The sequence below is a fragment of the Saccoglossus kowalevskii genome, chromosome 20 (assembly GCF_978046115.1).
Source record: "Saccoglossus kowalevskii chromosome 20, keSacKowa6.1, whole genome shotgun sequence".
NCBI lineage: Eukaryota > Metazoa > Hemichordata > Enteropneusta > Harrimaniidae > Saccoglossus > Saccoglossus kowalevskii.
The window spans coordinates 6,644,101-6,653,740 of record NC_140660.1 but is presented as its reverse complement, the minus strand read 5'-3'; the positions used below and the strand labels follow the sequence as shown (position 1 = coordinate 6,653,740).

The 9,640-nt window shown below is 35.4% G+C and overlaps 1 pseudogene across 1 annotated transcript; it reads left to right on the top strand.

Annotated features, from left to right (window-relative positions):
* Nucleotides 1-403: 403 nt before the first annotated feature.
* On the top strand, nucleotides 404-9,640 carry LOC100374975 (calmodulin-alpha-like; annotated as a pseudogene). The gene is made up of 5 exons (XR_014927987.1): nucleotides 404-550; nucleotides 4,906-4,936; nucleotides 5,151-5,294; nucleotides 5,912-6,154; nucleotides 9,301-9,640. The product of XR_014927987.1 is annotated as a calmodulin-alpha-like (transcript).

Below are 9,640 nucleotides of genomic sequence, written 5' to 3'. Positions count from 1 at the left end.
TGCCTAGCTGTACAGACACATATGTATTTCATATTCGTTGTCGAGTCTATTGTACGTAATTGACATTAGAAGGACACGAACAATAATAATAATAAGAGGAATATTTACATAAGGTGTATGGACAAGGAACATGGATAGACGACTTTCCCAGAAGTAGCGAGACTGGGATGCAAAAATATTCCTGTTTAGTCATAGCTGAAAATACAAACATGTAAGTTTGCTGATAGTCGATAGAAGGAAATTTTATTTTTTTATGACAACGATTGGTACACCAAGAAGCACAGTACCACCCATGCAAGTTTGCACCCCAAAACGACATGCTCGCGCAGGCCGACTATATTCAATTAAACCTATGAAGCGTGTTACCTTTTGAGGGCGTCATGACTTGGTATGCGTATATACGATGGTGGAGGCCACTGATTGGATGGGACCAAGACAACCAATAGCAACCAATCGGCAAGCTGGAAAATGTATACACCATATGCAGGAGAAAGAAGGATATTATAAGATGAGGAAAATTAATGATGGTAAAATTATGGTCATATCTTTTGTGAGATGCTGATTTGTTCGAGTTACGGACATCAAGTTACGGACATCGAATTACAAAAACATCGAGTTACAAAAATGACCACGCCCATATTCTAAAAACCATGTCCACTTTTGCGAAACCACGCCTAAATTGGAACATTTGAGTTACTAAATGTGGACATTAAAACAAAAACAAAAATGTATGTTGTTCATAACTCAAAGTTGTGTTAATTGGTGAACATCGAGTTACATTTTGGACGAGGTCTCGCAAAAGTGGGCGTTGTTACTAAAATGTGGGCGTGGTGATTTTTTGTAACTCGATGCTCGCAACTTGATGTCCGTAACTCGAACAATTCAGCATCTCTCTTTTGTCATTTAGTCCAGTTCAAATAAATCAAATTCAAGAAGGACATCAAGGTGAGGCAGAAAAACTTGATTCTGTAGTTCCTTTTTTTAAGTTTAGGTTGATATATCATGGAAACATAATTTTTTATTGCTGTACATCATAAATATGTCTATAGATGAAATTAGATTATTAGTTCCTGAAAAAATCTGTTCACATGAGTAATGAAATAAATCAGCCAGCAGAGAGGCACAATTAGTTCCCATTGGAATGAAAATGCTTTATTGAAAGATAGTCCCCAAACTCCACAATCATGATACTGTTATCTAATGTATAAATATGTTCTTAAACATACGTTTATTTTAAAACTTCCATTCCTGCTGTCAGAGGTAAACTGAAGCAACACACACAAAATTATGTAATTTGTTTAAAATATTGAATTACACAAGATGAGAAATATTTCCATATTCTTATCAATTTTGGAAGGAATAACTGAATGATTATCTTGATCAGTGTAACAAATTTACACTTGTCTTATTTTCACTGCACTTACGATCCTTGCATGCTTTACTGATTTGACCAGATCAGAATGGTTATGTCCATTCTATCTAAGTGATGCAATGTAATAATCTTATGTGTCAAACCTTTTATGAATTGAATGAAAAAATCATCTCTGATAATATTTAAAATGATGCCTACTAGAGTTGATGAGAACTATCCACAAGCAGGCAATATGTAGTTTAGCTTATTAGTTGTATTTTTCCATCAAGAAATAAATCAATATGCTTATTATGACACTGCATATTATATCTAAATGTTATATTAATTTTACTTTTATTTTAACTTTATGTCAACTTTATAATCTCACGTGTTATATAATTGTTTGATTTTTTTATTATTATTTAGGCTTAATAAAAATGGTTTCAAAGTAGTTGTACATGACATACATGTAAACTGTGCCCCCATAATACAGAGGCAACTAACTTTAAATATCTAACAAAATAGTGCTGTGGTACACTCTGTGACTTGGTGTATGTTATAGGAAAGTAAACAATAAAGGTTTGATTTAATCAAAGTCCACACTTTACATCACGTGTCAATTACTTATGAATGACTGGACTAAAACGTATACCTCGTCTTTTGAATGTAATTAAAAATTACTTGTAGTGTTGTGCCCTCTAGTGGTGTGATTTATTTTTCCTTCATTTTTTTATGCTTGAGAACACTAATTCATTTCTTCTGGACACTGATTTGCTTGCTTTGTCTATATATGTGTATATATAAATGAGGTATATTCACAGATATAAAATGCATTGTATGGCATTAACATGACATGATATTAACATCCACTTTCAGTGAAACAAAGTAGACAGAAGTCCACATTTATCATGGCAGTAAATACAAGCATATCAGCTCATTAATATTTGGTAAATAGGAATTTTATCTCTGTGACGTTGATTGGTATATCCACAAGCACTGTGTTACGCATATAGGTTTATGTTGTTATTTTCAATGTGCATGTGTATGACAATATGGTTTGTGCTACCAATTTATGTAAATGTATAGAAACATGTGACTATATTGTTCATGTTTTCAATTAGTTTCATCAAACTTATCTCGCTTAATTGTTGCATATCGAAATGGCTTCATACAGTCTATTGTCTGTTGATATAGCCAATCGGGTCAGACACAACATTCCCTTGGCAGCTAAGCACACAAAGTTGATATCTTGCTTGATTCTTGATGTAGTGGAGCAATATTCATCATTAGCATTGTTTCAGGACATTTGAAAAAAAACACACATTTATATGTGTCGATATAATGAAAATTATGCCTCAATAGTTTTGTTTGGAACCAATTTCGGACTAATTAGTGGGTTTATTTTTTATCTTGCTCACTGCAAAATCGCTGTTATGTTGACTGATTTTTATTAGAATGACCAGATTTTTCTCAATCTGAAGAGACAAATGTTTTGAAATCTAAAAGGCCCATGGCGATGAGGTTTTACTTTCATAAATATATCTTGTTTCTTCAGTTTCTGAATTGTGAACCGTTAAACGCTGCTTGCAGCTATATTCATCAGTTACTGATAAACAAATTCATTCAAATATTGATGTTATATGCAAATTAATGGGCGTCATACACATGTCGGGAAAAATGACAAAATGATCAATATGAGGGATGTTTTGAGAAAAAAATTTACCATTTGGTGGGTAGAACCTCGTTCCGGAGCACGTAACAGTGACGCAATTAATGGGCGTCATACACATGTCGTGAAAAATAACAAAATGATCAATATGAGGGATGTTTTGAGAAAATTGTTTACCATTTAGCGGGTAGAACCTCGTTCCAGAGCACATAACAGCGACGCACTTTGTGGTCAACGTGACACACCTTCTACAGACTCTACACATTGTTTAGTTTCAACTCTGTATTCTACAAACGTTTACAATGGTGAGTATCGTGGCAGATTTTTATATATGTATATTAGTAAATTTCGGGTATATTTCCATGGTAATCCGCTTGGCATAGTTTATCCAAGCTGTTATTGATCGATACCAACTAGATTGAACTGTATAAGAAAAGTAATATATTTCAGGTGAGTGCGATGCGTTGTTAGATCATGTCAAATTTCGACTGTAATGAACACACAATATTATCTCGCTCGAAAATATTTGATTGGCTAAAGTAGAAGCCTAATCATGATTTCAAATACCCAGAACGTATTCATTTTTTAATAATATTGTACGTTCGAGCAAGTTGAGTGTTTCCGGCTTGATTTGCCACGATTTTTTCACAATAAAGCAATGAAAATGCGATTTATGACCACCCTTCTAAAAAAAATGATGAGTACGTAGGCTTCAACCTTAAATACAAACGAGTGACATTGTTGCAATATGCATACACAGAAAATACATGCTTTAAGAATTCTCGGGCGGACATTCAGAAATTTTCGCTGATGAAAAACGAAGGCGGAAAACTCTCAGTTGCCTTGGTGCTGTTTTCTCGACTTCAGCTGTTTTCACCGGCTCTTCGACCGGCGTTCCACAGCAGCGCGTGCAGAGCCAATGGAAATACATTGTACAGTGATGCGCGTCTTAGCAACGCGGAACGTTCTGTGACGTAGCTCCGCCCCAAGAATGTGCAAATACACTGCAAAGGAATCTACAGGGTCGAACACTAACTAGTTATTTCACATAATCAAATTTATATTTCAATAAACAAGTTTTTTTCGGGCGATTGTGTTATCATCTCGCAATTCGCGTGTCTTGAATTCTCGTGAGATCGCCATCGCATATCACACCGCTTGCACACTCTTATCCGATTCTTACTCTTATTTATCCTCATTGTTTATCTATCATACTCTTATCCATCGTACTCCTCGTTATTTCAGGTAATTATAGATAATTGTACACTCGGAAATGACTTCACAGTTATTGATCTTATTGTGATATAAAAAATTCAACTTCCACGAGGCCGAATAATTATAATAGTGGCTTACAAAACACGTTACAATTAGTGAAATAAAAGTAAGGCCAGTACCAAAAATCAAAAGCAATACAATGACCTGATTTCAAGAAATCATAATTATAACGGTCAATTCTATTTTTGCATCAAAATGTTGAGACTTCCATATAGCAAAATATTGCCATAAGAGAGAAAATGTGTTTTAGGGAATGCTATAAATGTATGTTCACACGTTCATACTGTTGCAGGACGTAATGGTTTGCGTGTCCCAGTATTTGGGACTACCAGTGTATGACGTGAGATGGTCATAGCGTGTCATTGTTTACAAACAAGCGTCTACCCATGAGTCTTTGGGCTGTTAGTACGCGTTGTCATCGTCGCTCGAGACTTAATTCCCGCGCGTGCGCAGGTGACTACACCTCCGCTTTAAAGTATTCTAATATGTGGGTCAATCGGTGTATGACGAAATGGTTGCATCCCAGTATATGGGTCGAGTGGTTTTGTAGAAAAAAACTTTCGATCTGTTTCAGAAACATCATACATGGTCGTATCTGTTATTTTTGTAGGCAGATCAACTTACCGAAGAACAGATTGCCTGTGAGATTTTACTTCTGTTTCATAAGTCGTAGAACGGGTGTCAAAATTAAAGGGTCGTGAACTTAGCGTGATATCGGCCTAAGTGTAATATATTTGTTTTTGTTTATTTTTGTGTCTGTTTGCACGTCTAAATGACGTAACACATGATGTGACGTAATGAGAAATTTACACGTGACTCATTGTTTTCTTGTTTTTCTCTCTCTCTTGAGAGCAGAGTTCAAGGAAGCTTTCTCCCTTTTCGACAAAGATGGCGATGGTAGCACTACAACCAAAGAGCTTGGAACCGTCATAAGGTCACTAGGTCAGAATCCAACAGAGGCCGAACTCCAAGATATGATCAATGAAGTAGATGCCGATGGTGAGTCGACTGTTTCATGATACCCCATGAGTACATTCTATCACAGGTGACGTAAAATTCCTAAATCATTTTTATTGGCGGATGTAGAATGTATACTATCTTACGTATGTGTACGATGTTAGTACGCACAATATGGAAGGTTATCGGAAGGACTTTAAAATAGTGCGTGATATTGATGTCATTTTTAAACAACCAATCAAATTTACTGTCACTAGTAGAACGCAAATAATAATTACTCACCAGAAAAGCGTCAAGCTGCTGGAGGGCGTGACTTTCAAAATTTAAATGACGTCATTAATTATTACGTCATGTGATTAATTATTCACGACTACGTTCAGACGTACTTATATGTGTTGTGGCGTTGGGTTATTTATCACGGGATTTGCACAAGCAATGAACTTGCAGCAAATCACCGAAAATCACCAAATCACCGAAAATCACTAAATCATCGAAAATCACAGCAAAAGTAACACAGTTGAGGTTGAAAATGTTTTTAGCGTCTGCACACGGTTGTCTAAATTTAACCTTTAGACTTTCACGTGCTGTGAACGCTATTGTGTATTTTAGTCAAGAGCCTTAGCGCTTCCTCATTTCTTTAACTATTCAAGAATTTTCAGAAAGCGGTTCAATTGACTTTTCCGAGTTTTTAACTATGATGGCGAGAAAAATGAAAGACACCGACACAGAAGAGGAGATTAAAGAAGCATTTCGTGTATTCGACAAAGACGGTAACGGGTTTATCAGCGCCGCTGAACTTCGATACGTCATGACAAACCTTGGCGAGAAACTAACAGACGAAGAAGTTGACGAAATGATCCAAGAGGCTGATATAGATGGCGATGGACAAGTCAATTATGAAGGTAAGTATGATCTTCCATATTTACATCTGGGTACGTTCGTTGCTATGAATTCGCCATCTTAATTTTCTTTAAATTTGTATTCAGGATTGATTTTATAAAGAGCATGACAGATTCTCCTTCAATTTGTTTTAATGGGTTTTGTACCCATTTGAAATCTGAGATGATATTGGAACTTGTTGATAAAAGGTGTTATTCTTTCATGCAGCTTTTTCGGTTGGTAACTGGGGAAAACGAATTAAGAATTTATGTGGGATTTAGACATTCTCTAAAAGTCACTTAGCATGCAACAACGTTTGAATCATCAGAGAGCCTAGGTATATGCAAAGACGGTAGTACACATTCCGCACCATGATTTGCCTGCTTTGGGAGTTGTAGAGCGCCATCACTGTCGGTAATTTAACGTAATTTCGTGTTTTGTTTTTTAAACAGAATTTGTTAAGATGATGATGTCCAAATAAACTCGCAGTGAGGCGAACTAAATGATAATTCAGCATATCAAATCAGATTGCTGATGTCACGCATGCGTGGTAGAAATAACATCACGTGATTATACGCGAGTGACCTGTCGGTACATTTAAGTATATAATTCACTCGAATGTAACACTTGTTTGTTGTTAATAAAAGAACACCGACCACGGTTGTGTATTTTCTTTCTAGGGGGTCGACCATTTAAAATATCGGGGATGGGAGTGGATAGAAGATTTAAAAACGCAAACTAGACATGGAGTAAAAATACACGCAATGTGTTTCAGGGCAAACGATATTGACACATTCAAGTACAATAACAATGTACAGATAAGACAAAGCGTAACCCCCCCCCCAATGATTCCAAATATATGACCCCTAACCAAATGAAAAGTGATCCCTCCCAATCATTTCAAATGTTTTACCCCTAACCAAATGAAAAGTAAAAACCTCCAACGATTTAAAATGTTTTATCCCAGACAAAATGAAAAGCAAAACCTCCAACGATTTCAAATGTCTGCCCCAAATAAATGAAAAGTGAAAAACTCTAATGATTTCAAATGTTTTATCTTTAACCAAATGAAAAGCAAAAACTCCAACGATTTCAAATGTCTGCCCCAACTAAATGAAAAGTGACAAACTCTAATGATTTCAAATGTTTTATCTTTAGCCAAATGAAAAATGTCATAATGATTTCAGATGTTTGGCACCAAATCAAATGAAAAGTTAATCCCACCCCAGAACTATCGATTTGGTCTGTGTCGTATCTCATGCGATAGTAGTCAATAACTTGCAAACCAACAAATAATGTCGGCTAGATGAAACACGGAAATACAATATACCATACAGCAACTTTGTTTTGGTTTCTCACAAATTCAAATTTTGAACTATTGAGCATGTTACTGTACATATGTGCAATGCATTATGGGAGACAGTTGTGTCGTATCTCATGCGATAGTAGTCAATAACTTGCAAACCAACAAATAATATCGGCTAGATGAAACCCGGAAATACAATATACCATACTGCAAGTTTGTTTCGGTTTCTCACAAATTCACATTTTGAACTATTGAGCATGTTACTGCACATATGTGCAATGCATTATGGGAGACAGTTGTGTCGTATCTCATGCGATAGTAATCAATAACTTGCAAACCAACAAATAATGTCGGCTAGATGAAACCCGGAAATACAATATACCATACTGCAACTTTGTTTTGGTTTCTCACAAATTCAAATTTTGAACTATTGAGCATGTTACTGCACATATGTGCAATGCATTATGGGAGACAGTTGTGTCGTATCTCATGCGATAGTAGTCAATAACTTGCAAACCAACAAATAATGTCGGCTAGATGAAACCCGGAAATACAATATACCATACAGCAACTTTGTTTTGGTTTCTCACAAATTCACATTTTGAACTACTGAGCATGTTACTGCACACATGTGCAATGATGCATTATGGGAAACAATTTCCTGTTATATAAACAAATATGGTATCACACTGTACACTCACTAAATTAAATGTCAAGTTTTTGAAATGATTCCAGAATATCAAATTTGATATCACAAATGATATTTGACTTTCCAATCTCATGTTAAAATTTCGAGATAAGAAAAAAAAAATTAAATATAGAAATCGGTGCAAAAGACAAATGTGTGCTAGTTTTCAAACCCTTTGATATCTTGTCTCTCTGGTTACCTCAATATTTTATTTCCTGCATCCCAGTGACATTTAACCTATAATAATAAAAGCACGTACGTATAAGATGACGTAAAAAGTTGAAAATGAGAAACTTTGAGGAAGGAAGGTAGAACTACATTGCAAATTATTTTCACCTTGTCTTGTTTTAAGCTACTTTTTTCATGATGATGTCCATATATGGTCATAGTTTTGTATTGGCTGCACGTGGTGGTGCAACATTTGCCAAATATTTATGTTTTTTACGTTTATAACATTTTGAATTAGTTTGAACCAAACAATCATAATTAAAAAGAATGATGACGCTCTTATGGTCGATACGATAAGATATTGGGGCTGTGCCTCTGGATTTTAATTAGGAGCTTAGTACTGTTAGTTTCACATTCCCAAAATAACATCACATATTCCAATATTCCATTTATAATTTCATAAATATTGTCCATTTTAATGATGAATAAAATTTAGATTATACATTTCGACAATAATTAGTAACAGTAAAATAGATACTGACATTATCGGATACTTATTGATTGAAATCGGATTTTCCGTTTTATCCAAAAATATAAACAGTCTTTAGAACTATATAACAGTTACATAAATTGACCTTTGACCTATTAGAGGTCTACATTTATTACTGATACCTAGAATCAGTAGAGCCCCCAAAAAAGGGCTAATCTAAACATATTTTCTGCTATTGCTTTCATTATATATCAAAATATGCGCCCTCTAGCGAGTATTTGTGTCTGTGACGTAGATAGAGGAAATATGGTGGTTCAGGGTGTCACCGGGACGCTAGAGGGCGCAATCTATACGAAAGGTATATCGTTCAAAACTACAAACATAATAGTGTCATCATATACTAGTAATATATAGTGTACAACAAAATTGAGCGTGAACATTTTAAAATCCCTTCGCCCTCATATGTCGTAAATATGTTGTTCTTTCGTTTATTTCATATTACAATTTTCTCCCATAGGTCGATACTCTTGTCGAACTGATGTGAAAAGTGGCCAATCCCTGACGAATTGCTGCAGCACTCTATCGTAGAAATCATCCTCATCGATTCCCAGCCTTGTCACGTCTGAGTCATCAACGCGTCTGTCCTAGAATTAAATTACCATAATGTGTTACTAAATTGATCACTAGGGGGCCGGATTGTTGCATCTGTACCATTAGAGATGCAACAATAGTTGCTAGTAACTATTGGGGGGGTGTTTGTGTGTTGTTACTTGTTGTTACTTGTACTCCTCTGAGAAATTACTACCGGTATGTACATCCGGGACGGGTAACTTTTCACTTAAATAAAACTTAAATAA